This window comes from Muntiacus reevesi, chromosome 4 (genome assembly GCF_963930625.1).
Source record: "Muntiacus reevesi chromosome 4, mMunRee1.1, whole genome shotgun sequence".
Classification (NCBI taxonomy): domain Eukaryota; kingdom Metazoa; phylum Chordata; class Mammalia; order Artiodactyla; family Cervidae; genus Muntiacus; species Muntiacus reevesi.
Genome location: NC_089252.1, coordinates 57258838 through 57282443, shown reverse-complemented (window position 1 = coordinate 57282443; position 23606 = coordinate 57258838). Strand labels below are relative to the sequence as shown.

The following is a 23606-nucleotide window of genomic DNA, read 5'->3' as shown; positions in this document are numbered from 1 at the left end:
CACGCGGCAATGCTACGGTCTCAGTTCGCGCCACCCCTTCCTTCGCGCTGTGCTCACTAGTCAGCTCTCCTTCCCTCCCCGCCTTTCCTTCCCTGCAAACACGCTGGTCAGGTTCATTTTCTAGACCCCATGTATATGCATTGGTGTGTGATGTCTTCTGAGTCTTCGTGTTAGCCTCGCCGGCTCGCACTGCATGTTTGATTGCGGTAAGCGGTAAGCGAGCTCCTGCGTGAAGCGCCCAGGGTATTGTTGAGAGCGCGCTAAATGTAACTGATGTTCGTTCTCTTCCCATTCGCTTTACACTATTATCTAAAAGGTAGAGTCCTTTTAGTGGAAAAGAGGATGTATCTTACAAGTGGGGAAATGGGTGAAAGATTCAAATGGATGGCAGAATTGTAGTTGGAAGAAAACGACCTGCAATAAACACTGAAAATCTGCAAGGGCAACGTACCAGGGCAAGAAAGATTGCTGAAAATTGGAGGTGACATAGCAGAAGCAACACTTCCAGCTTGAAGTGACCCCCAAACTGACAAGGTCAAAGATTTTCAAAATTACCTCTCCATGGACGATCAACCAAAGATATCACTCCCAGTAGATTAATCTACCCAACTTAAACCACCAGGGCTGGAAATGGAAACACTACTTCATGTCTGAACACACTTTTTTTTTTCTAATTTGAAGCAGAAAGTCATTTTCTTCTATATCCCTTCAGTGTTTTTTTATTTCTTTCCTTTGTTTCTCCCAGTAGAACAGCATTCCTATTTTCACACATTTTAGCATAAGTTTCACCAGGCGAACTAAAACCGAATGCGTTAGGAGGGAAAGTAGGGGAAACAATGGGCCACTTGAGATGGACTTCAGCGAGGCTGGTTTTACGCTTTACTTTTAAAAAGTTATTCCAGAGACATGACTAAATACAAAAGTTGAGTCAATTTAACACAGGCCATGCTGTCTTTTTCCAGCTTTATTAAACTTGCTTTGCTTGGTGGTTTTGGGCACAGATGTAAATTAGGACTTGATTCCAGGGAGTTACCGGCAAAAACATCACCCTGGGACAGGAACAGGGAAACATGCTTTTGAATTCAAATGTATAAAACTGCCTCCTGATATTTTAGCCACTTTGTTTTCTTACGGCAGGTTTTTGAAAATTCCTGCCAAGATACCAGTTGATCTTTTACAGAGCAACACCTACTCATTTTAGTGGTAGTTATTTATCCTTTTCCTCTCTAGTGGTGGGCATGTTCCTTAGAACAGTGGATGTTAAATAGATGTCTGATTTCACTAGTTACAAACAAAAAACATCACTTCCAACTGCCATTGTTTCCACACACGAGTTTTAAAACTTTGCTATGAAATATCTCCGACATACAGGTTAAGGGAGGAACTTGATTTCCCTAGCCACGTGGTTCTGTGGAGGGGGACTTCAGCCTCTCCTGGTCCTGGGGAAGAGTGTCTTATGGGCTGCTACAGTGAGACACATCAGAGCTGTCTTCCTTTCTACCTAGCAAAGTTGAAGGTCGTGGCTCTTCCACCAGCCTGCATCCTGAGTGAGGAGACGTGAGCCCTTGGCTGACGTGCGATGAACACGGGTGTAAACCTGGAATAAACCTCTAGTGGCTTAAGCTACACACAGCTTTCTGAGGCGCCCTGTGCACCCAAGCCTGGATCTTTCTGCCCGGATCTTTCCTGAGTTTTGCAAAGCAAACTGTCTCGTTTCTCATCATTGCCTTCTCTTAGGGCAGGTGGATTTATGCTCCCTCCGTTTGGCTAAATGGATTTCCTCCCTCGGTTCATTTTTAATCCTCCCAAACTTGGTAGCATCTATCGTCAGCTTTCCTCCCTGCTCCTGCCCTTCGTGTCCTGACTTGATTCTTTTTTTAAATACCTTTGCTTATATACTGATGGTGTTTCAAGAGGAGACAGAGATACATTTTTTTTCTGTCTACCGTATTTAAATAGAATTCTTAATGAGTCTCTGGAAGTCTTTCTAACACTTGATGTCAACATTGCTCCTGGCAATGAAGTGGTATGGAGAGTATCCAAAACTGGGGAAAACAATGAGAGAAACAGAATGCTATTGTTTGACAAGGAATGTTCTTAGATGTATAAATAGATCTTTAATAGCAAGGGCAGATGAGGGACTTCTGCTTTCTTTTGGAAGGTTGTTCAGCTTTCTCATTTTTGGAGGATAAAAGTAACCAAGTGTCAGTGGCGGGGAGACTTAGTCACTTGGATGAGAGGCAAAGAGGAGAAAACGTGTAGTAACAAACACAGACTCAGAATCGGGGCACCGGGGTTGGTGTAGACAGAACTTTCTACTTCCAGAACTCTGTGTAGATTCATGTTTAAAATTATTCTTAAAGAGGAGAAAAGAAACCCCTTCAATGAAAATTGACCAAAACTTGACAGGGAAGAGAAAAAGAAGACCTAAACACGAGGGTATTGGACTTCCCGGGTGTCCCGTGGTCACGATTCGACGCTTCACTGCTGGGTGAGTGGGTTTGATCCCTGGTCAGGGAACTAAGATTATACAGGCCAGAAAAAAGATAAAAAAAAAAAAAAAAAGAGGTTATGGGTTCTTGTCTGTAGTTTACTTTGAAATACATAAAAAAAAAAAAATGAAGAATGCACAGAGGAATGGTTAGGTGGATAGATGTGTGATAAGGCAGGCAGAGTAGAACATTATTAGTACAATCTAGGTGATAAGTATTTACTAAAATTCCTTCAACTTTACTGTGTGTTTGACATTCTTCACAGTACAGTGTTGAAAAAAATGAGGATTGTGGTGATAAAGACAGAAATAAAGAAAATAATGTTCCTAGACATAAATTGATCAGCAAGACAAGCCCAGGAAAGACACTGTCACTCAAATTTTCTTGAAGAAACATCTTTGTGTGGATTTTAAGATTTCACCTAAACACTCTGAAGTTGTTGCTACGTCCTTATACCGATGGGCACACTTGGTTGCCTCTTTCCGACACTTGCCCTTCAAACCTAAAATTAAGACAAAATCTAAATGCAGGTCAAAAGTAAATGCCCCCAAACCATGGCCTGGTCACTTAACAAGGAGGAAATGATATGGGTTCTAATTGTCATAGCAGAAAGTCAAATTCCTGATAAGCTGATCAGAGAAGGTGTGTTTTGAATTGTCCACTTTATCACTATATAATATCTAACTTTGTAGTTTCCATTGGCAAGTTCTGATGAGTAGAGCATGGTGCTAATAAAATCCAAGGAATATTGGCCAAATGGCCTTTAACCTAAGTGGTATAATTCTGACTTGATATCAAAATTATGGGTTCAATCATCACCCAGATCAGTTGCTACATATGAACCATTATCCAATGGCTAAAAATGCAACCCTGATCCTAGAGCTATCATTTGTGGTTGTGTCCTTTGTGACAAAGGGGAACTGAGAACAAGCCTATCTAAAACATACTTATCACCACTTTAGGAAAAAGCAATTCACTTAGGGCCATAGGAGATATTCAATAGCATTAACCTCCCAGGTTTATATGAGCTCATCTGGGTGGTAAACAGCATTCTTTTTTAAAGGAGAATATTTTTAAAAAATGTTTCAAAAGTTGACAGTGATTTTTTCCTCTCTGAACTTTGCATTTTGTACTGGGGTACAGCTGATCGACAGACACCGCTGCGATAATTCTGAGTGAACAGGGAAGGGACACAGCCACACGCACGTGCGCAAAGTCCATGGACTTCTCCAGGCGAGGATACTGGAGTAATCTTGGGTAGCCATTCCCTTCTCCAGGGGACTTTCTCTGCCCAGGGACTGAAACCAGGTCTCCTGCATTCCCGGCAGATTCTTTACTATCTGAGCCACCAGGGAAACCCATATGTGTATCTATCTACCTTTCCCCAGCCTCCCCTCCCATCCAGGCTGCCACATAGCATTGAGCAGAGTTCCCTGTACGGTAGGGAATACAGAAGGCCCTTTTTGGTTATCCATTTTAAATACAGCAGTGTGTACCTGTCCATCCCAAACTCTAACTATCTCTTCTCCCGATCCTTCCCCCCCAGCAACCATAAACTCGTTCTCCAAGTCTGGGAGTCTCTGTTTTGTAAGTTCACTTGAGACAGTATATTGGAAAGAAATCAGAAGTCATTCCGGCAGGAAGACTCTGTAGAATTAGAAATGTGAAGTGTGTTCGTACCTTCTATACATGCATCTGTTTTCGTGCTTGACGATGCCGCTGCTTCCACTGGGGTACTGTGTGTGACATGTACCAATCTCTGTCATTCAGTGCTGTAATTAAGGGCTGCAAGAGACCCCGGAACCACTGGCTTGATGTTTTCACTGATGGGGACCCGATTCATCAGAGACTAACTTCACAACGATCATCTAAACGTGTTGATATCTGCCACTCCACACAGATAACTCTTTCCTCTTTCTTGAATTTGATTTTTTTTCAGACTTCAGGGAGGCCCAATGAATTTTTTAAAAATGGTTTAGCTGTCAAATATAACATATCTTGAAGGACCTTTGTGACTATTTTAGATATTTATCAGAAGGAACCACGTATTGGGTTGGCCCAAAACTTCATTCAGGTTTTTCTATAACATCTTACAGAAAAACCTGAGTGAAATTCTGGGCCAACCCAATACATGTTGGGTTGTAAAAGACCCTGATGCTGGGAAAGATTGAAGGCAGGAGGAGAAGGGGACAAGATGTTGGATGGCATCACCGACTCTATGGACGTGAGTTTGAGAAAGCTTTGGGAGATAGTGAAGGACAGGGAAGCCTGGCATGCTACAGTCCATGGGGTTGCAAAGAGTTGGACACGATTGAGCAAATGAACAACAGCAATGCATGTTGGGACTTGAAGAAAACTTGATTACTTTAGTGCAAGCTCCTTATTTTATAAATGAAGAGATGGAGGTCCGAGGATGTGTGTGTGACCTGTTTAGAGTCGAGGGAGTCAAGAGTACGGCACAGGTACTATATTCCAGTTCTCTGATCACAGATGGGCAGTTTTTCTGTTCATGGTGTCACCAATGATGCTCAAGACAGAATTTCTCTCCTGGTTCAGATAACGTCTCTCCTGAGCTGTTAATCGCTTGGCAGAGCTTTCTAAGCTCCCAAATTAAAAAATAGTTTTGTTCATACTTTTTAGGAAAAAGAAATTCAAAAAGTAATGTTTATAATACTAAGAAGACAAACTTTGATTAAAAATAGGCCAAGGGTTTAGACAAAGCTTTCATAAAATGTATGAATAGTTAACAAGCTCATGAAAAGATATTCACCATCCTTAGTCATCAGAGACATGTAAATAAAAGCCACAATGAAAACATCACTACACACCCACTCAAATGGTTTAAATTTAAAAAGACTGACACTGCAAGCACCAAGTTTGGGTTAGGGTATGGAGCAAGTAGAATTTTCATGCCCTCCTGATGGGAGGGAAAATAGTGCAATCAGTTTGGGAAAGCTCTGGACAGTTTTGTTTAAAGTTAGATCCACACTTAGGCAAAGCACATTTAACCAAAAGGAATGGACATATATGTATGCAAAGGTTTGTACACACGTGATCATAGCCGTTTTACTAGAAATAGTCAGAAACTGGAAAGAATCCACGCGTCCATCTGCAGGTGAGGAGATAATGAGACTGATATATCCAGGCAAAGCTATGTCCAAGGTCTCACCCCTGGGGCCTGGGGATGTGACTGAGATCATAGAAAGTATATATTGGTCTCTGCTCTGGCTTCTGGCACAAAGCTCCTAAAAGCTTTGTAATTTCCTAAGTGATAAAAGCCCTGGGTGGGGGGAGAGATAAATTAGGAGTTTGGGATTAACAGATACATACTACTATGTATAAAATAAATGACAAGGACCTACTGTATTACACAGGGAATGATATTCAATATCTTGCAATAGCAAATAATGGAAAACAATCTGAAAAATAATATATATATCATAATTCAGTTAACATATACATATATTACCTGAATCATCTTGCTATGCACAAACAAGGAAAAGAAAAACTGGAACATCTTGTTGCATTTCTAATGAATAGCTGTGTTTAAAAACAACTGGACTATATGATGATCTTTTACTTTTATCTAGTTTGTTCTTTTTTTCTATTTCATTATCAGTGGCCCCATTTCATTTAGTTTGTGTTTTCCAATTTCTCTCTCTTTTTTGTTGTTGTGTTCTTTATCAAGTGTAGTAGAAAAGCTTTCGTATACATATATATATATACATATATATATATATATATAGTATGTATAATGTATTAAAAAATGGAGCATCTTTTGTTCTACTTGGTCTCTGACCCTGTTCCTGACACAGAGTTCTGGAATCTCTTGGAATTTCCTGGATGATCAAAATGTCTTTTGCTCGAATGAGGTGACCTGGGTGGGCTTCTGGATTGGGGCTGGTTACAGAAACCCCAAGCCGTCCTCAGAAGTCTAGATTTTCAGCCCCATCTCTCAACCCCCAGAGAGGGTAGAGGCGCTCACAGTGGAGCGGATAACCAACTGTGCCTGTGACGAAGCCCCCAGAGCAGGAGGCACAGGGTTCAGAGCGCTCCCGGGTCGGTGAGCACTCGGAGGAGCTGGCGGTGGAGACGCCTGAGAGCACGTGGATGCTCCAGCCCGCTCTCCGGACACTTGGCCCTCTGCGTCTCTTCCGTTTGGCTGTTCATCTGTATCCTTTGCTGCATCCTTTGATAATAAGCTGGTAAAGAGTAAGTAAATGAGGTCCCTGAGTTCTGTCAGCTGCTCTAGCAGCTCACCAAGCCGAAGGGGAGGTCACAGGAGCCTTTATTCCAACGGCGGACCAGTCTTCATTCCCTCACTCGGGCTTGCTCTAGCTGCGGCGAGCAGGACCTGCTCTCCGGCTGCGGTTTCTCTGGTGGTGGAGCGCGGGCTCAGTAGTGGGGCACACCAGCTTAGTTGCCCAAGGCAGGCAGAATCCTCCCGGACCAGGGAGCGAACCTGTGTCCCCTGCACTGGCGTTGAACCACCAGAGAAGTCCCTCACTGGAGCCTTTGACTTTTAGCCCACTGGTCAGAGCAGAGCTGGTGGTCTGAGCCTGTGATTGGCATCTGAAGAGGGTGGTCTTGTAGGACTGTCCTTAACCTGGGCATCCAGGCAGAGAGTGTCAGACTTGAGGGACACTGTAGAACACCCAGCTGGTCTTGTGGAGAATTGCTTTTAGCGTGGAAAACCCCACCCACGCTTCTGGTGTCAGAGGGGTGCTGAGCGTGGGGTCGTGTCAGAAAGGAGAAACGGGAGGAGAACTGGGATTTTCTGTCTTCGGTGACCTTATCTGGATGTGGAGTCTTTGCAGACGTAATTAAGGCTCTCAAGATGACGTCATCCTGGATGTAGAGTGTCATAACAGAAAAGAGGCCGGGACACAGAAGCTCAGGGCAGAAGACCTTGTGAACTTGCACCCAGAGGACGGAGTGATGCTGCCACAAGCCAAGGAGCCCAGGAGCCCCGGACGGTGGGCGCGCAGGGAAGACCCTGCCCTTGGAACTCCAGAGGGATCCAGGCCCCAGGGACACCTTGACGTAGGACTCCTGGCCTCCAGAGCTGTGAGAGAAGAAATTTCTGTTGTTTTAAGCCATCCCGTCTGTGGGAATTTGTTGCTGCAGATCTAGAAAACCAATATGCCGCATGATTCCATTTATGTAGACTATGCAGGCTAATCTGTAGTAACAGAAAGCAGATCAACGTTTGTCTGAGCCTGAGGGTGGAGAGCGGGGCGGTCGGCAAAGGGGCCAAGGAAATCTTCAGGAAGACGGAGCTGTTCCATGCACACATGTGGTAATGGCTTCAGCCCTGGAGAATCCCACGGGCAGAGGGCCCTGGCAGGCTATAGTCCGTGGGGTCGCAAAGAGTCGGATGACTGAAGCGACTTAGCAATGGTTTCACAGGTGAATGCATTCATCGAATTGTACATTTTAAAGAGGTGTATTTTATTGCGCATAAATTATGTCTCATTTATTGAGATTTAAATGGCTATTGCCTAAACCCAGATATCTTTGTAAGTAGAGAAGACAGCTATGAGACCACCTGTGGGTTCAAGTTTTCCTTGATCAACTCTTTCCAGAGAAACATATGGTGTCACTGCAGTTTGAGAGTCGGACTATAGGGTGGTAGCTGCCTTGGCTTTGTACCCTGCAAGGACGTGAGGCACGTGACAGCAGGAAGGCGGATTGGGGGTCTTCCCTGGCGGTCTGGTGGTTCAGACGGTGCTTCCACAGCAGCGGGCACGAGTTCGACCCCTTTTGGGAACGAAGGTACTACATGCTGCGTGCTCTGCGCCCACCCAAAGAAAAAAAAAAAGGGAAGAGGTTTTGATAGATTATTCAGTTTTATGTTTTTCTTTCACTTTTCAAAATTCAGAGCCAAGGTTGGAACATTTTTTAAATAAAGGAAAAAGAGCTATGAAGTTATTCATGTCAGTTTCCGTGAGTTTCCCTAAATAGAACAGTACTGTCTAGTGCAATTGTGTGTGTGTGTGTGTGTGTGTGCGCGCGCGCGCGCGTGCACACGTGTCTGAGAATTTGTGACGGTTCGCGAGGAGGAGCACTTAGACTCTGCTGGGTGAGGCCACCTATGGTTCGATACTCAGTAAATTTCCCAAGAGGGCCGTTCCACCACCTCTCCGCCCTTCCCCTGGGGCTCCACACACTGAGCTGCTTGCGTTTGCCCAAACCTACCAAAGGATATGATGCAGAAGTTCTGGAATCTGATTTTTAACAAGCTTCCTGGTCCTGAGGTAGCAAGTGCATGGACCTGGAAAAACAAAGAGCTTGGGAGAATTAAATGAGCACTCCCTCGCTTTGTTCTTGGGATGCAGGAGTCTCCCCGGGAGCTCTGCCTCGTTTCCACGCCCTGGGACTCAGCGAGCCCTTGCGATCTGCTAACCCAAGTCCTTCCTCAGACAGGGAGCTTTTCCCTCTACTGCTTAATTGATTATTAGCCCCCTTCTCTCTGTTCCTTCTTTCCCATCTAGACCTCCTCTTCTCCACATGCATGGTCTTCTGGATCTGCCTGCAGGTTTCTGCGTTTTGTCCTGTGATTTCTGTCTTTCTGAGTTTTATCTGTACAGGGACACATTTCCTCTGAAGTTACTCCTGACTGGGATCACTCACTGTTACAAGTTATTAAACGACTGAGTATAAAATTAAATGAAAACCTGTAGTTTTTAAATGAAAATTCACATTATACTCTTGGTTTCTCAAGTCTTTTCCTTGCCTACTTAGACCTCCCTGAGGAAGAGTTCCTGTTCTGTTGACGTCCTCACCTGCCTGTTTCACCAGGTCTCTTCCAAAGGGAGCGGCCAGTGACGGCGCTTTTGTCTTCCTCCTCTGGGTACCAAACACGTTCATCTTCCTTCCCCTGCTTAGGGCTCCTCTGTTCTTAGAAATCAGGCCAAATTCTTGGGGTCTCTCAAACAGTGTGAACCCCACCACACTCCTCCTCCCTGAAATTCTCTACTGAATCCTCCTCCCTGAAATTCAGCTAATACACAGCTGAATCTGATGTGGATTCAGGACACAGTTAGACCGTGGTGTGGAGGTGTGAGGCAGCAAAGGAAAGAGCAGAAACCCAGGCTCTGGCTTTGTTGCGGCGTGTCATCTCTTGTGTATCGGACTCTGGAGTATATACACTAATACATATATCTTTGGAGTGTATTTTACATATTTGTTGGTTGTTTTTCTTAATTCTATATCCCTTCTCTATACCCACTGGTTTCCTAGATGGGTCGGTGGTAAAGAATCGGCTTGCAAGGCAAGAGACAAAGGAGTCACAGGTTTGATCCCCGGGTGGGGAAGATCCCCTGGAGGAGGAAATGGCAACTCACTCCAGTATTCTTGCCTGGAGAATCCCATGGACAGAGGAGCCTGGCGGGCTACAGTTAACAGGGTCACAAGGAGTCGGACAGGACTGAGCATTTACACACACTTGCGTATACACAACTCAACACAATACGCTGTTATCTCTGTTCCTACCCACTTCTTTTTCTTAATTCTATGCTGGGCCTGGGACTGTCTATACTTGGGAGGAAACCCCTGCTCTAAAAGTCCTCCTGGAGGTGTTAAACAGAAAGAAACATAGAGGATGAATGGAGCTAAAGTCTTCATAGGATCTAAGCAGGAGGGGACTTCTTGCTCACTCGTGCCCACAACTAGCCTATCAGATTGGCAGGTAGCAGCGGATGTATGGCCAAGACCCCGGCCAGAGGTGGTGTCCCTTCCACACACGCCCTTCAGGAGCTTGCACTGCAGTGGGTAAGAGTCGAAGAGCTGACTCGTCTTCTCTGTGTTCCACTAGGCAGTTGTAACCAACCCAAACGTACATTCTTCATCCTGTTCAAAAGAGCTCATCCTCTCCAAGCTTCTGGTAGTCTCTTAACAGCCAAGCAATTCAAATAAGCTCTGTGAGAGGAGGAGCTCTCCAGTACTCAGCTCCCTGGTCTACAGCCCGGGTTCTCACTACAGGACCGCGTGGAAGAAATAAACAGAAGAAAGGTACTCGGAGCTGGGAGCTAGCTTCTTGGCAGAGAATAGCGGCGAGTGCGCGTGCTCAGGCATGTCTGACTTTGTAAGACCCCGTGGGCTGTAGCCCGCCAGGCTCCTCTGTCCGTGGGGTTCTCCAGGCAAGAAGACTGGAGTGGGTCCCACTTCCTCCCCCAGGGGATCCTCCCGACCCAGGGATCAAACTCGCTTCCCTTCCGTCTGCGGCACTGGGCCACCTGGGAAGCCCAAGAGGGTGGAGCGGGTCTGATTAAGTCCTGGTGGGAATCAGGTTTTACTGAGTCTCATGACACAGCTGAATGCAGGCCTGGTCATCCCCTTAATACACAGCTATAATTGCTAACTGTTGACCTGATTTTTGCATGAACCGCAGTTCTGTTTCTAAAATCAGACAGATCTGATCAATGTGTAAACCTGGAGGCTGAATCAGCAATTACACAAGGAAAACACCAGGGTCCTCTTTTGAGCTCTATTAATATTTTCAGATCAGTGTAAGATTTTTACCTTTTTAACCAAAGAAAAAGTATGCCTGTTCAATTCATCACCAGCCTAGAGAGAGGACTTCTGACCCAGGGCTTTCTGAGTGTTAACCTTCTAAAGAGATGCCTTTTCTGCAGCGACTTTTCCTTGGTTCAGCAGCTGCTTGGTTTGCTGGATCCCTAGGCTTCTGGGAGCTGGTATGTCCCGGAGAGATGAGTAATAGCCGTGCTGACTACAGGACCCTGCTCGCTCCCTAGACTCACCAATGAGAGGAAGGGGGAGATGGTTTCCCCTTAATTAGAGTGTCTTTCTCTTGTTTACAGGGAGCGTGTCAAAATCCATGTGTATCAAGGTGTCTTATGAGCTTCACACCAGTTTCGTGAAGCATACAGGGAAAGTGCGTGTGTGCTAAACCGCTTCCGTCGTGGCCGACTCCCCGCAGCCCCATGGACTGCAGCCCACCAGGTTCCTCCGTCCATGGGATTCCTCAGGCAAGACTACTGGAGTGGGTTGCCATTTCCTTCTCCAAGTAGGAAAAGTAATAGTCCTATTTCACAGATGAGAAAACTGAGGCTCAAGGACGTGTCTGAATTCGTGTTGCTGCTTGGAAGCGAAACTGGGAGTCTAATCCCGTCTCTTGGTTCCTGGTTTCTACCTACTGGAGGCCTGGCAAATTGCCTAGGTCTGCTAGGGTATCTCTTCCTAATTTCTCTCTCTCTCTTTTGCTATGGAGGGTTATTAACCAGTGGTACCAATATGAGATGCTGTAAAATTTCCTTCCCTAAGGCGCCAGGAATATAATCCCTTTTGTCTGTGACCAGAAGGGCATAACGATTTGAATCTCTTGTGAAGCAAGCTTGTAGGCCTGGCCTGTTCTGCACTTAATTATCTAGCTTTCCGAGGAGCAATCTGAGGGCACCCACGTGTCTGACACGTTTGCATCCTCAAAGTGCCGGTGGGGTGTAGGCAGAAGGCATATAACCCTCTGGAAACCCTCAAGACTGTTAATGCTTGTTGCTCCGAAGACAACTCCTTTTCTAGATGTTAGCACCCATCTCTGTGGTTCACCTTCTCCAGGGAGATGCTGGCTATTTTTTGGAATTTTGTTCTTGACTCAACTCTAGCAAGGGTTTTGTATAGATGGAAAAGCTACCTCAAACTTGGCTTGTTCTGCTGACCTCTTCTAAGTCAAATGGCGACTTCCACGAGGTGTGGTCCGTACCTCCCAGTCTCTTGGTCCCTTCGGTGGACGTACGACCATCAAGGGAAGAAGCTCGCTGCTTCTCCGGCCGGTGACGGGTCACTCCAGGCTGGCCAAGGGCCCGATTTGTGTCTGTCACTGAGAACGAAGGAGCTGAGTGTCAACTCCTGTGGACCGATGGTGCCTTAGTCCTCTGAGTCTGCCTGGCTAGAGGCTGCCCGCCCGGCTCGCGCGCCCAGGGGCACTGAGCCAGAGGAGAGACGGGAGAGTCCGCTCCAGCGGACGGGGAGCCGGGAGCCAGCGTGGACCTGGTGCCCGCACCTCACGGAGCCCACCCGAAGCAAGCTTCACAGGCTGACTTTACGGTCGGGGCGAGGGAGCCGAGGGGCGGGTTCAGCCTGCAGCTGTGGCCGTCTCAGGGGGGCGCGTGGAGCGTGGTCAGTCCAGCAGAAGTGCGGACTTTGCAAGCCGCGTCTGCTGGGATTTCGTTAGCGGCACACGCTTTCAGGGCCTCAGCGGTGACTCTGCAGGGCTGATCCTCCGCTGGCTCTGCCTCTAGCCCCAGACTTAGCAGGCTGATGGGTGACGGCGTGTGGCTTTAAGGCATGTGGCCCGTGCGCAGACAGACGTCTAAGTTCAAGATCCATCTCCTCACTGTCTCAGACGAGTCATTTGTGTTTCTTGGTTCTTCACTTCCTTTCCTGTGAGATGGAAGCACCCCTCGGGGAGCTAACACCCTCCATCTCAGCACGTCCACCCCCGAATGACGTGTGCGTGCGTGCCAAGCCCCTTCTGTCATGGCTGACTCTCTGTGACCCCACGGACAGGAGTCCTCCAGGCTCCTCTGTCCACGGGATTCTCCAGGAAAGAGCACTGGAGTGGGTACTCATGCCCTCCTCCAGGGGATCCTCCTGACCCAGGGATCGAACCTGTGTCCCTTATGTCTCCTGCAGCGGCAGGTGGGTTCTTCACAACTAGTGCCGCCTAGGAAGCCCAAAATGAAGTGTACTCCAATCTTACTTCAATATGTGACCTATGGCTTTGTATTTCTTTCTTTTTTTTTTTTTTTTATATACTCAGAATTGGATTAGAAGTTTCAAGCCTCATTCAAAAAATTTTTTAAATCCCTAAGATAATAATGTTTTTAGAGTTTCAGCAGCTACACTAGATTTTATTGGTAACATTTCATTTCTTTTTAAAAAAACAAACATTTAAAGCAAAGAAGGTAAAATATGTGCATATGTTAACATTGAGCAGGGAATACATCTTGGTCTGCTTATTTCCTGAACTTATTTTCTAGATATGTGATAGTTGATGATCTGACATTTGAAAACTGTGCTTCTGAGATGAACATCTTTGTACATGGGACTTTTATACATTTTTAAGACCATTTTCTCAGCAAAAATTCTGAAAACTGGAATTTCTGGGTCAAAGGATACTCCATGTTTTCCCCACAGGGGTTGTGTATCAGTTCACACAGTCCCTATTTCTTCACCCTTGTCTACTGTGGTTATCAAAATTTAAAAATAATATTTGGGAATTGATATAGAACTTGCATAGTTTAAAAAAATTATGAAGCCAAGCAGTTGGTGAGTTCCTTTTTATATTCTTTACCCATTTTTCTATGGCATGTTCCTGGTTTTGCTTAAGGATTTGTAAGAGGTCTTTATATATTAAGGATATTAATATATATCCTGTAGCCCGCCAGGCTCCTCTGTCCATGGGGTTTCCCAGGCAAGAATACTGGAGTGGGTTGCCATCTGGATTATCCATAGAAAATAATCCTTTGCAGTTTGGACAGCTCTTTTATTTAATTTTTTTTTCAATTATTTTTATTAGTTGGAGGCTAATTACTTCACAACATTTCAGTGGGTTTTGTCATACATTGATTGATATGAATCAGCCATAGAGTTACACGTATTCCCCATCCCGATCCCCCCATCCCACCTCCCTCTCCACCCGACTCCTCTGGATCCTCCCAGTGCACCAGGCCCGAGCACTTGACTCATGCATCCAACTTGGGCTGGTGATCTGTTTCACTATAGATAATATACATGCTGTTCTCTCGAAACATCCCACCCTCACCTTCTCCCACAGAGTCCAAAAGTCTGTTCTGTACTTCTGTGTCTCTTTTTCTGTTTTGCATATAGGGTTATCGTTACCATCTTTTAAATTCCATATATATGTGTTAGTATACTGTATTGGTCTTTATCTTTCTGGCTTACTTCACTCTGTATAATGGGCTCCAGTTTCATCCATCTCATTAGAACTGATTCAAATGAATTCTTTTTAACGGCTGAGTAATATTCCATGGTGTATATGTACCACAGCTTCCTTATCCATTCGTCTGCTGATGGGCATCTAGGTTGCTTCCATGTCCTGGCTATTATAAACAGTGCTGCGATGAACATTGGGGTGCTCCTGTCTCTTTCAGATCTGGTTTCCTCAGTGTGTATGCCCAGAAGTGGTATTGCTGGGTCATATGGCAGTTCTATTTCCAGTTTTTTAAGGAATCTCCACACTGTTCTCCATAGTGGCTGTACTAGTTTGCATTCCCACCAACAGTGTAAGAGGGTTCCCTTTTCTCCACACCCTCTCCAGCATTTATTGCTTGAAGACTTTTGGATAGCAGTCATCCTGACTGGCGTGTAATGGTACCTCATTGTGGTTTTGATTTGCATTTCTCTGATATTTTTAACAGGCTTTGTATTTCAACAGGCCGTTTCTTGAGTAGATTGAGCCAAAACTGTCAACTTTGTAGAACCAAAAAAACAGCTTTGCCAAAATATATATATATATTTTTTTAAATTATTTTGTTATTTTCTTCCTGACTTATATTTGAAAAAAAGAAATGCCAGGGCTGAGATGGCACTAAAAAAACCGGTCGGGGAAAAGTCACTGAACTTTCTCCCTTTGCCTTTTACTTATTTTCCTGTCTCAGTGCGTTTCAAGGTACAGCCAAGTTGTTAATGTTTTCTGTTTAATAAACAGAACATCTGTAACCTCTGCTCCTAAGGTTCTCCATCAGCTTGGCTATTAGCTAACAGGGAACTAGTTTGAACTGCCAAACTCAAGGTCACTTTCACCGTTCTTTCATTTGCATTCTCCCTGTAATTCACTGTGCTAATGCTCTCTCTGAAAACACCCTGCCTTAAATATATCATTGCTTTCTCCCTCAGGCCATAATACAGCCCACACGGTACACAGTACCGGGCTGGATTAGCACAATGATTCATATTTGGGGAGCTGTGTTCCTGGGGCTCAAAGAGTGACATTCATTTATACCTTCAAGAATAATCCTCCGAGTGCTGACAAATTAGTCACTGGGCATGGCTGGCTGCTGAGTGACTTGCTTTGGCACCTAGACATGAGAACCGCAGGAGGCTTAGTCTGACCTGGGCTTCCTTCCGAGCTTCAGTGGGTCCTGCGCTGCACGCAGAAGGCACTGGTTCTGAAATCTTCCTGAGAGGGACATCTCGAGAGGCAAGAGAGAGCTGGGTGGGACCTCACCATCAGCGAAACTCTTGCTTTTCCCAGAGAGGATGTTTTGCGCAGTTACCCCTGTTTACTCACTAACACCTGAAGGGGGGCGGGCAAGCGGTCCTGACTTCACAGCTGTCTCCGCCCTTTCTACAGTCGACAGCTTTGTCCCCAAGCTTCCCCCCTCCCCACCCCCATCATCCCTTAGAAGGAGTTGTCCCATCGTTACTCACTCTGTACTTTTCTTCTGAAGTGGTTTTGTTAGGCCATTTATTTTTCTATTTTTCTTTTACATGAAACTGTTTTCAGGGTTATCCTGTGGGTTCACAGCTTCCAGGAATTAGGACTTCCCTGACAGTGCAGTGGGTGAGGATCTGCCTGCTGATGCAGGGGACACGGGTTCAATCCCTGGTCCGGGAAGACCCCATGTGCTGCGGAGCAGCTGAGCCCTGAGGCTGTTGCTGAAGCTCGTGCCCCTGGAGCCTGGGCTCTGCCGCAGGAGAAGCGACTGCCCTGAGCAGCCCGCGCTCCGCAGCCAGGAGGGCCCCCGCTCGCAGAACTGAGAAAGCCTGCCGGAGCAACGAAAACCCAGTGCAACCAAAAATAAATAAATAAATAAAATTTTAAAAATTCAAGGAACTAGTAATAGCAGTTGAATCCCTTTTCTAAGGCTTCCCTGGTGGCTCAGATGGTAAAGAATCAGCCTGCAATGCGGGAGACCTGGGTTTGGTCCCTGGGTTGGGAAGATCCCCTGGAGGAGGGCATGGCAACCCACTCCAGTGCTCTTGCCTGGAGAGTGCCATGGTCAGAGGAGCCTGGCGGGCCACAGTCCACGGGGTCGCAAAGAGTCGGACACGGCTGAGCAACTACGCACAGCACACAGCGCCCTTTTCTAAAGGTCTTCCTTTTTCTGATTTCCCAGAGTCTTCAGGTTTTCATACGTGTTCACCTGGAGAAATGTATCAATATCAATACCTTCACTTTTTCTTCCACATGAGCAGGCACGTTATTGGTTATTTTCCTTAAAAAGAAAAATATGGTGGAAAATTTTAAAAAGATCTACAAGAAAGTAATATGCTGGTGACTTTGATACTTTAAGTAGGACATGTGAGTGGACATCAAACAGTTAAGCCCTAAAAGAACACAAACAAAAAATCACGGGCTCTCGTTGCTGTGGATGAAAGGATTTAGGGTAAAGGGGAGGGTAATGTTGTGGCAATACAGGAAGTAAACACAGGCTGAAGGTCATGGACGAGGCAGGAGAGGAACTTTAATGTGGCCTAGAACCTGAATTAACTCTTCCTAACCTTGGTTTCCCCCCAGTTATCAGTGAGTTTAGGCGAAAGTGCAAGCGGCCAGTGAGAGGTTTTGGAGACTTTGATCCTTGATATGCAATCTGGAGATTGAAAGATTATCTTTTCTCTCTAATTAAATTTCCTCTAACCTTGTATCGCAAGCTTGCAAGGTGAGTAGGCAAGATCCAACCTGCTGGGTGAGGCAGCTTCCCAGGGAGACTGGGAGAGGCCTCGTCCTACCGAGGGAAGACCTCTGTGGTCATAGTTAGAACCAGGAGTTACTGAAACAGCGGCTGCCTGTTTGTGTAAGTGAGCAGAGCCTGGCGGGGAGGGGCGTTTGGGGGAGAATAGATCCCTGTATGGGGGTGGCTGAGTCTCTCCGCTGTTCATCTGAAACAATCACCACATTGTAAATCAGCTGTACCTCAATACAAAATAAGAAGCTAAAAATAAATATATAGGTTAGCAGAGGCAGATAGGGAAACACATCAAGAGCATTTTTTTTTTCCTGAGATGCCGATGTTGATGTAAGTAGCCCTAAGAGCAATTTCAATCTTCTAGGTCAACAGGAGCATGTGTGCATTAAGTTGCCTCAGTCATGTCCAACTCTGTGCAGCCCTGTGGACTGTACCCTGCCAGGCTCTTCTGTCCCTGGGATTTTCCTGGCAAGAATACTGGAGTGGTTGCCATTTCCTTCTCCAGGGGATCTTCCCGACCCCGGATCGAACCCACGTCTCTTACACCTCCAACATTGGCAGGCAGGGTCTTTACCACTGGTACCACCTGGGAAGCCCCAGGTACATCTACAATTAAAAGGACAATCTGTCGTCAACCCGTGTGTTTCATAGCAGGCCACTGTAGGCGCAAAACCACAGTATGACTGAAGCCCTAGGTAATACGTGGGTCTAGGCATTTATGTGAGCCCTTTTGTCTTGGGGAGGAGGTACCCAGGATTCCAAGGGTTCTTCAGATTCTCCTCTTTCCTCTTCCCTTTGGTCTAAGGAGTATTGTTTGCTGAAGAATTCTATGCTCGGGACCTTGAGAGTATTTTGTGCACCCAGTTCACTTGGAGGAAATGGATGTCTCAGAGGGTCACGTCCGTCCCTCAAGATCATGCAGCTAACGAGCAGCACAAAAATACTGCTGCTCTTTAAAGAAAATTTTGGTGTGTTTATTTTATTAATATTCGGCTGCACGGGTGCTGGCTGCGGCACGTGGGACCCCTGCTATGTCTCCCGGGCTCAGCGGCTGGGGCGCGCGGGCTTAGTTGGTCCGAGGCGTGTGGGATCTTGGTTGCCTGACCAGAGACCGAATTCTCGTCTCCTGCGCTGGGAGGCGGGTTCTCAACCACTGGGCCACCAAAGCCCCCTCCTCCGCTCTTAGCCCAGTGGAGCACTCTAGCCATCAAGAGTAATCCTTGCTGATTGACTTTGCTTTCCTTTTGCACCAGCCGCAGTCCACGTGCTGCAAAGTGGAGACGGAGAAGAACCGTTCTCTTGTGTGAACTATTTCTTCCTTTTGGGGAAAGACGGAGAGAACCTGGAGCGGTAGATGAAGGGCTCCCTCCCACCGTGGGGTGACTAGAGGGGTCCCCAAATTACCATGGGTATGAGATTCCTAGGACGGCCCTAGCAAGTTACCACAAACCTGGTGGCTCAAAACAGCAGGAGACCTAGTGTTACCGTTCAGGAAGCCAGAAGTCTGAAATCAAAGCTTCTGGAAGTTCTAGGGGAGAATCCTTCCTGCCTCTGCCTGGGTTCTGATGGCTGCCCACAGCCCTTGGGCCCGCTGGGTCTCTGCTTCCTGGGCGTCTCTGCGGGGACTCTTCTGTCTCTTATAACAACGCCATCATTGAGCGTAGGGCCCACTCAAGTCCAGGATGATTTTAAGTCAGTTCCTACCTTGATGACAGCTGCATAGACCCTGCGTCTTTTCTTAGAAATTTGTTTATTTTTAGTTGCAGGACAGTTGCTCTGCCCCGCTGTGCCGGCTTCTGCTGCACGGACGCCCCCTCCCTCCCGCCGCCCACCCCTCCCATCCCTCCGGGCTGTCGGGGAGCCCCAGGCTGCGCCCCCTGTGTTACCCCGCAACTCCCGCTCTGTCTGTAACAGTTCACCTGTGGGGATGTGTGCATTTCAACGCTGCTGTCTCAGTTCTCACCCCCCTCTCCTACCCCGTGTGTCCCTGAGTCTGTTCTCTAGGAACAGAAACTGTTTCTGAGTGAGGTTGCTCTCTGAGGTTTTGGTGGACTTGAATTTTGGAGAGACACTATTCGACTCACTAGATCATTTGTTCTAAAATAACAGCTAATAGCTAGATACTAAATTGCAAGTTTTATATAAAAATGAGATCGTTTTTTTCTATTGGAGAAGCCTTGTGATGGTCCATTGCAAAGCTGAAATTCTGAACTTAAAACTCCCTAGCAAAAGGCTAGAAGGTAATATTAAGCACTCAATAAAGTTTTAAGAGAATAATATATTTTTAGTGTGGTTTTCTGTGCCAAGCACGGCATGCAGTGATTTACTTGGACTATTTCACTGAATCCTTTAAAAATCCCTGGAAAGCCTGTGCCATCATGGTCCTCACTCTCTGCTGTTGAGTGGCTCAGTCGTGTCTGACCCTTTGCGACCCCACGGACTGCAGCACGCCAGGCCTCCCTGTCCTTCACTGTCTCCCTGAGTTTGCTCAGACTCGCGTCCATTGAGGCGGTGATGCCGTCCGACCAGCTCATCCCCTTCTCCTCCTGCCGTCAGTCTTTCCCAGCATCAGGGGCTTTTACATGGAGTCAGCCCTTCGCAGGAGGTGGCCAGAGTAGAGGTTAGGGGACTGGGGTTCGGAAAGCCTGAGCTCTCAGCCTCTGTGTTGGCTGCAGGACTCCTCATGCCTCTCTCCCCGTAACCCGCAGAGAAGTGGATCTGTGACCGCTGGATGTTGATAATGATCAGCCATAGGGGCTCCGGATCCGATAACATGGGAATACTGACGGGGCGGGGACGCTGAGGGAAGGGCTGATCTTTGACGCAGACACTTGAGTTCAGATCCCCGCTCGACAACGTGCTGGTGACAGCTCTGTGCGTTAGTTTCTTCTCTTTGTGCAACAAATTACACAGACTTCGTGTCTCAGACAACACTGGTTTATTATCTTTTAGTTCTGGAGTTCTGGCAAATTGGGGAACAAAATGGCAAAACTGGGGAAACAAAAGGCTTTACAGCTCTACTGAGACCATTTCCTCTTGTGCCTGAAAGCATTCCAAAGATTTTATGAAAAGTTGAGTGAAGCATTTAAGCTGAGAGAGACCCCTTCCTGGAGGTCCCCCAAAGGTTGGGAACAAATGAATGCAGGGAAAATCAAAGGAGGCCATGAGGCCTCCAAGTAATGCCCCGGACTTGAAGCTTTAGCTCACGGCATGTTGGAAGCCTGCTAGCACACTCTCTGACTTCTGCAGCTGGAGCAGATAGACTCTGGGTGCATGGGCTCCACTGAGCCAGCCAGCCTGCGGAAGAACAGCGCCGACTGGCTAGTGTACTTAGATGCAGACGTTGACTCGGAGCCGAGAAGACCTACCCCCAAGCCACCACGGCCATCATCGCCGTGAGCCCCCTGGACCTGCAAGTGACACGCGTGGCGTGATTTCTGCAGAGAAGCGTCACCCCCATTCTCGCCCGCCCCCCCAGCCCCTCACTGCGGACTCCTTCGGGTTAAGTCTTCCAGCCTCCAGAGAAGCCTTGCGCAACTGCAAATACCCTTGACAGAATAACACTAGTGGGTTCTACGGGAGACTTAAAAGATCATTTCTTTCAATACCATCATTTTACTGAGGAGGAGACTGCAGAACTCTGAGGATTCAGATTACAGGAGGCAGTCACCACCCAAGACCACCCTGCCTCTGAGTCCAACTGCAAGTTCGAGGGGTTCCCAAACCACCCTCGGATTTTATCATCTGCTGCAAAGACTCGCAGAACTCGCTGAAAGCTATTATTCTCATGGTTATAGCTGACTGTGGAGAAAGGATACAGGTAGGATATAATAGTCAGGGGAAGAGACTCGGGGCGGAGCCCAGGGGGTTGCACATGCAAAGTGTCTGCAGTTCTTTTCCCACAGAGTCGGGACACTTCGGTCTCCTGGTACCGATGGGGGATGATACACATGGAGTATCCCTCCCCAGCCAGGGCAGCTCATCCAAGTCTTGGGGTTCGGAGGGTTTGGGGGAGCCATTACACAGGTATTACTGATTGACAGCCCACGTGGTAGACCTCAGTTTCTTATTTCCAGATCCCTCCAGGCATGACCCAGAGCCCCCACCCTCAATGACATCAATGGTCTTTCTGGGATGGCCCGTCATCACTTTAAACAAAAACACTGCTATTAGGGATTACCTCCTAGAAGCCAATTCTGAAGTCCAGAGCTCTTTAAGCAAGGTTAAATTCTATCTTACTTTATCCTGAGAAGTTAAATGACTCAATCCAAGTCATATGGCTTAGCCAAAATATTTAAATTGTTACAACTCAGTAATTCTTCATAGCCTTTAATGATCAGTATAGAAGCAGTCTCGCACAGTGGTTAAGAGTTTGGATTCTGGGGACTTCCCTGGTGGTCCAGTGGTTAAGAATCTGTCTGCCAGTGCAGGGGAAGAAGGTTCCACCACTGGTCCAGAAAGATCCCGCACGCTGCAGGGCAAGTCAGCCCGTGCAGCTCAACTACTGCCGCCACGCTCTGCAACGCGGAAGTCGGCACAGTGGGCGGCCTGTGCCCCGGGGCCAGAGAGCTGCCCCGCCCGCAGCAGCTAGAGAAAGCCCTCGGCAGCAGTGCAGACCCAGCCGTCAAAATTCTAAGCAAGTAAGGGATCGGGAGTTGGAGTGCAGGGGCAGGTGGTAGCCCTGCGTTTACAACTGTGTGACTTTGGGCAGGTTCCCACCCTCTTGGTTCCTCAGTCCCTTATTTATAAAATGGGGATAATAATAAAACCTAACAGAGAATCAATACATGCAAAAACTTAGACCGGTATGTAGCCCGTATTAAGTCCTTGATTGCTTTAGTTTTTACTATTATTAAGCAGCAAAAACATGCAAATAATCAGAAAGTAAAATGTACACATGATCTTATTGTCTTTCCGCCTGATTGACACCTATCTGTCTGAGAATCTGTATTCTCAAACCTTTGCTACTCCTAAACAACAATAAACAAATTATACTACGCGTAGTCTACAATTTCATTTTTACCTAAGATTTTCATCAAACATTTTTTTTTTTACTCTGAAGTCAGTGAGGATTTTGGACATTACATAATTCTTGAGTGAATGTGGAAAAGCTAAACAACCCAATGACAACATTTCTGGTTGTACAAGCATTTAACACGTGAGCAACTGAAAGCCGCTTGGCTTAGAGAGGCTGAAAAAGTTTTTTGATTTGTGTAAAGTCATGATAACAAGTGTGTGTCCCCCACACAGTCCTGCTCCATGTCTCTGATCCTTTCATCACGTAGGAGAATAGTATTTGTCGGGAAATGCTTTCTGTACGTTGAGAAAGAAAAATAACCTTGTGGAAATGCCTGCCCGCCTCTGTGGCAAAGTTCCAGTTTTCCGGTAGTGCAGTTAGCTGTTATGACTAGACCTGAAAAGTGGTATGTAAAAAAAAAAAAAAACAGAGAGAGAAAGAGACAGTCAATGTTCGGTCACGGGGAAATGTGATAACGGTCCTACCATGTGGAGGGTGCTGAGCTGGCCCACTAGAGGAAACCAAGTCACAGAAGACTTCACGTGGGTGGCCCGGGTCACCCAGCCCAGCAGGACGTGAATGCCCAAGGCTGGACAAATGACATGCTAAGGAGATGCTCGAACCCAGCGTGTGGGGCCGGGATAGAAGAGACATTTCATTCTGATGGGGCTACGTGAAAGTGAAGACACCTGGGTTCTGCCCTTAAAGATTTCTGGGGGCGCCCTGGTGGGGGAGGGCACCCGCTCCGTTAGGATGAGGGCATGTCACCAGAGGCATCTCCGAGACAGGTTATTTCGAGAAAGCTGAATCAAGGCTGGTGAGACATGTCGCCCTTCGTGGAAAGCCGCCCAGCATAGGACTTTCCCTTCTCACCCGTCAGAGAGGCCTTACAAGTGCCTTTTGTGAGCAGGCCGGTGGAAGCATCCTCAAACACCGTCCTCCTACAGAAATGACTCTTTCCTTGCCTTCCATTTTCGATTAAATGAATGATATCAGGCATTCACAGAAGTACTTCTTACCTTTCACATACAGTTAGGGTCACCAGCATGAGCAACCTTGTGGGAAAGATTGGGTGGGAGACATAAAACCCAGTGAGGACAGGGAGGCCCGGGTCACAGCTGAGCTACAGACCTCCTACTGTTCTTCGTACTTCATCTCATAAGCCCCCAGCTTTCTGGCTTTCTTCTTTCTTTTTTCCATTTTTTAATGGGCGAGAGTCCAAATCTCACAGCGCACTGGCACCATTTACATTTTAAGAGGCTTAAATTTTTAATTTTCTTTTCCATTTCATTGGAACATTTTAGAAAGTCGCTTTTTACTGCATCACATTCTGAACATATCCTCCCACTTTGATCCTCACCCCTGCAGAGCCTGGGCAAGGCTGGACTTTGAGGGAATCAGTGAAGGTAACGGGAAGTACAACAG

At 46.8% G+C, this 23606-nt stretch overlaps 2 long non-coding RNA genes across 2 annotated transcripts; one reads left to right on the top strand and one right to left on the bottom strand.

Moving 5' to 3' along the window:
- Positions 1 to 185: 185 nt before the first annotated feature.
- LOC136166507 (uncharacterized) lies at positions 186 to 13148 on the bottom strand. Its single transcript, XR_010662934.1, has 3 exons — positions 12145 to 13148; positions 8691 to 8766; positions 186 to 8286 (listed from the first exon to the last, which is right to left on the bottom strand). It is a non-coding gene; the product is annotated as an uncharacterized lncRNA (long non-coding RNA).
- LOC136166506 (uncharacterized) lies at positions 11045 to 17279 on the top strand. The gene is made up of 3 exons (XR_010662933.1): positions 11045 to 11188; positions 11315 to 11482; positions 15982 to 17279. It is a non-coding gene; the product is annotated as an uncharacterized lncRNA (long non-coding RNA).
- Positions 17280 to 23606: the final 6327 nt, after the last annotated feature.